The sequence below is a fragment of the Balaenoptera acutorostrata genome, chromosome 20, assembly GCF_949987535.1.
Source record: "Balaenoptera acutorostrata chromosome 20, mBalAcu1.1, whole genome shotgun sequence".
Lineage (NCBI taxonomy): Eukaryota > Metazoa > Chordata > Mammalia > Artiodactyla > Balaenopteridae > Balaenoptera > Balaenoptera acutorostrata.
In genome coordinates this window covers 45,736,169-45,740,915 of record NC_080083.1, presented here as the reverse complement: position 1 = coordinate 45,740,915, position 4,747 = coordinate 45,736,169, and positions in this window count along the sequence as shown.

The window sequence follows — 4,747 nt, the reverse complement described above, 5'->3', positions numbered from 1 at the left end:
AGGGTGGGGTGGGGGGCGGGGGTCACCACAAGCCCATTCACCGGCTCCCTCTTGGTAGTCGCTCCAGCTCCCCTTCCTTCCTCCTTTCCGTCTTTCCTCCCTCCTAATTTGCTACTGGCGGCGGCGGCAGCTGCTCCTCTGACGGCGGGGGAGGGACCCCGGGGGCAGCTCAGAGCGCGGCTGGTGCTCGGGTGGCGGAGGGAGAAAGAAGGAAAGGGAGGCGGTGAGTGAACGGCGGCTCTCAGGGAGGGAGAGAGGGGGAGGGAGGAAGGCGGAGGGATATTCGGGCCGGACCTCTCCGCGGCGGCACCGCGCTGCATGTCGATTGGCTGCCGCTGTGGCCACGCGGAATCCCCAATTGGCCAGGCGGTCAGCGTTGAAGGGCCGCCCTGCGCCCATTCGCCCGCTGGTTTCAAGGCCCGGGGTTGGCTGGGCGGGCAGCGAGATGGGGGCGCGGATTGGCCGAGGGGCGGGAGATTGGGGTGAGGCCGGCCAGAGCCGGCCGCTGATTGGATTGGCCTGGTAAGGGCCGTTGAGCTGAGGCTGTCTGGGCGCTGGGAGGAGGGTGGACCGAAGGTAAGACTCCGGACCCGTGTGATTGGCTGGGATACTAGACGTTGATAGGATAGGGCACCCTAAAATACTGGGGAGAGGAGTTTGGGGTCGGGGCGTCGGAAAGGCGGGAGGTGCCCCGCCGCTTTAGAAGCCCGGCGCAGTGCACGACGGGACGCCCCCGGGAAGGGGCGGAGCCGTGTCCGGGCTGCGGTTGGGAAAGCGCCGTCACTCCGAGGGGCGTGTTGAAGAGGATTTCGCGGGCTCGAGCGGGGGAGGGGGGACCGTCAAAACCCTGCACCGCGCCCACAGGAAGCTGCTTTATTGGCTAGGCCTACTTGGTACCAGGCTCTCGGCTGGGAAGGACCTTGAAGACCATGCGGTTCAACTTCCAATTTGCAGATGTGGAAACTGAAGCCGAGAGAGGGTATGCACCTTGTCCAAGGTTACTCAGCCGGTTAGTGGCCTTATTGGGACTGGACTCAAGCGCTCCTGACTGCTCTTGGCCTTACACGCATCTCCTCCAAGGAGGTGAATGCTAATGCAGTTCCTTTAGACCTATTTATAGTTTGAGGCCTGTGCTGTTATAAGGTCTAACTTATGTGGTTTGGACAATTGGATTCCTCTTACACCCTCATTCTTAGCTATCAGGTACTTGAATAGAAATGTTTCATCCTGCGAAGGTGGCCCTTTTATAAAGGCGCAACCGTGAACCAGAAATAATGTGTGTAGAGGCATAAAGGATCGTGGTTCTTAGCCTTTTTTAGTTATAAGCCCTCAAAGAAACTAATGAAAGCTTTTCCTTAGCAACATGCACGTAAAGAAAATGTGCGTACAGTTTCTTGACTTCCCCTTGCATTGGTACAGGGGCTCCAGGTGAAGAATTTCCAGAATTGTTACATTTTCACCATATTGATCTAGGGTTAATTGGATGCAGCTAGTTTATAGAGCTCTTTACTGTATAGCTTCAGCTTGTGGAAAAATTGCCCTACTCTAGCCATACTGGGAAAGCCTAAGAGCAACTCTGTCCTTGCTGAGAAGTTCCAACCAAGTTAGGAAGTTTCCTGGTGGTCTAGTGGTTAGGATTGCGTGCTTTCACTGCCGTGGCCTGGGTTCAATCCCTGGCTGGGGAACTGATATTCTGCCAGCCACGCAGCGCACACACAAAAAAAGAATTAGGAAAGGTTGGCCACCTACCTTTATTCCTTAAAGGAAGACGAGATCTTTCTCTGCCAGAAATATCTGGAGTTCTAAAGCTGGAAGTGTGGGGACACCATTCCTTACCCATCCTGTGACTAGTTGATTTCCTGTGGTTTAGCAGTCCTTTTAATCTCAGCCTTTTGCTTCATCTATCAGCTGATGAAGAACTGCCCTGTGTGTGTAACTTTATTAGGAATCAATGAAGGTTAAGTGAGATGACGTCCATCAGAATCTTTGAATTGTCTTTATGAGGATTACCCATACTACAGATGATCCACAAGTCTGTTTCACTCCAAGCCAAGTTTCTCCTGTCCTCTTATCAGTTTGCTGAGACACCTCCTCTGCTCAACATCAGTCATGATACTACCAGTGAGGGGAAATGGATTTTTAAAGTAGCTGGAATAAAATGCTGGGAAGATAAATGTTTTGCAGCAAAGTTCTAGTCAAACATAAGGTCCTCACCACAGCCAACTAAAATGATTTTTTAGTTGAGCTAAGATAGGTGCTATGTAGTCCCTATCAAAAACAGCCAACAGTGTCATGCATTCAGCAGATGCTACTGGGCGCTATAATGTGAGTGCTTAGCACTCAGATTCCAGAAACTGACTGCCTGAGTTTATAACCCAACTCTGCCACTTCTTAGCTTGTGTGATTTTCTTTGCTTTATGTAAAGTGGGGCTAATAATTGTACCTGTCTCATACACAACTTTTAGGAGGTCTTAGTGAGTTGATACATGTTAAGAGCTAGTAACACTGCCTGGCATCTTGTATATGTTGTATATACATTGGCTGTTATCTATTTAGCATGTAGTTTGTACTAAGCGAGTGGTTCTTGGCCCTTGGCCTATTAGGGAAGAAAGACTTTAATCAATTAATCTCACAAACAGATGTAAAGTTGTAAAAGCGAGAGCCACCAAAGAATGACCCAGCCAGGAGGCTCAGGGAAAACGTACTTGAGAAAGGGAAGAGTTATTCAGGTGGAGAAGGGAAGAACAAACATGTGCAAAGGCCCTGTGGTGGGAGGGAGCTTGGAGATTATAAGAAACTGCAAGAAAGCCGGCACACCCAAAATACAGGGAACAAGGGATTGAGATAAAGCTAGAGTGTTGAGTAAGGGAAAGACCATGTGAGAGCCTCGCATGCCATGCAAATGCTTTTGTCTATATCCTAAGACCAGAGGGCAGCTACTCAAAGGTTTTAAAAAGGTCGTTGGTTGCAATGTGAAGATTAAGACTGGAACGAGGGAAGAGCAGATGCAAGGAAACCAGTTAGGAGGCCATTGCAGTAATCCAGATATGAGCTGATACTTGTAGAAAGGAGAAAGGTAGAAGGAAGAGTGGAAATAGAGATAGGTATTGAACTTGGTAATTGATTGGAAGGAGAGGGAGGTGTCACTGGTGCCTGCTAGATTTCCGGATGGTGATGCCATTTGCAGTGTTTCCCAACTAGGAGGAATTGGAGGCCATGTGGTTTAGTGAATGTGGAGAGGTACACTGGGGCTTCAGGTTGTATTTCTTGAACTGTGTATGGAGTCCATGGGTTTTAATATGCTATTCTCTATAACAGGAATATTCATGTCCAATGAACAAATTCTGAAATTAAAGAAAGTGGATTTCAGTCTTACTCTGCCACTTCCTGCTGTCTGAGCCTGAGCAAGTTACTTAACCTCTTAGTCTTGTGAAATGGGAGAATATCTGCCACACCATTGGGTGATCTGAGCATGAATGGGAGTTGTGAAAGTGCTTGGGTGCAAGTGTTTTGTGCCGGGAGTTGTTCACCACTATCTGTTGAACAATGAATTGGTGAATGGATGAGATCAGATGGCATTCTCCAGCTCAGTCCCCCCACTAACCCATGGTGCTTATGTGTGAGGAGACTGGCTGCGAGGGGAGAAGCAGTCACGCTATGACCTGATGCCTTTTCCTCCTGAGCAAAGCTGGCTGACCTCAGAGGGGTACATGCAACTCGTCCTTATGGCCCGTGAGAAGTGATGGTCTAGCTTTGTAAAAGCCGCTTTAAAACTTAACTTCACCGTCTTTTCCAGTGTTATCCACACTAGCGCCCATGTGTACCATTGGTCAGATCAAGCCAGTCATATCATTGCATCCTGCATGAGTGCTCAGCACTATCCTGGGCCTGTCCCCTGCCTAGGTTCCCTCCTCTTCTCTCCCAGTCTTCAAGTCATGCACAAGTTTGTTTCTTTGTTCATTCATTCAACTACATGAATTTATTAGATGTACCCCCACCTCCCAGGTTATTTCAGGTATAACATGGGGATGTGATAAAGTCCATAAGAAAGGTTCAAACCAAATGCTGTCATGGAGCTAAAATTGAGGAGGAGGAGGAGAGATTTTTTTCCTGGCTTGTGAGAGTACTTAGTAGACAAGGGGGCTTTGAGCTGAACCTTGAAGGATTGGAGAACTATGTAAATATAGAGTTTGCAATGAAGCCTTCTGTAACTAAGGTAGTGCACATTTATATCTTCACTTACTAACAGTGTGATCTTGGGAATGCTTATTTGATATCTTTGTGTCTCAGTTTCCTCAGCTGTAAAATGGAGGTAATAGTTTTAGCCAGGGTTGGCTTATAGGTGTGAGACCTATACAGTCACACAGGTGCTTAGAAATGCTGGCCCCTCACTTGGTTTAATGCTCTGCTGTCACCATGTTGAAATTCTTAATAATTTTTGAACAAGGGGCCCTGCAAATTGTGTTCTGATCTTGCCTTGTAGGATTATTGCAAAGTCCTAAGAAGTTAATACGTGTAAATTTCTTAGAACAGTGAGGGCCTGGCATATGATGAGAGTTCAGTAAGTGCTAGCTGTTATTATTGTTATTATCCTCTGAACTCTTATTACAGTGTAGCTCACAGTATACCTCATAGTTTATTTAGCATTTAAATAACCAACAGATATTTTTGAGTGCCTGTTCTATAAAGGTACTGGATGGGTCACAAAGATGAATAGGACAGTACTTCCTCCCCTAGTTGGTGGAAT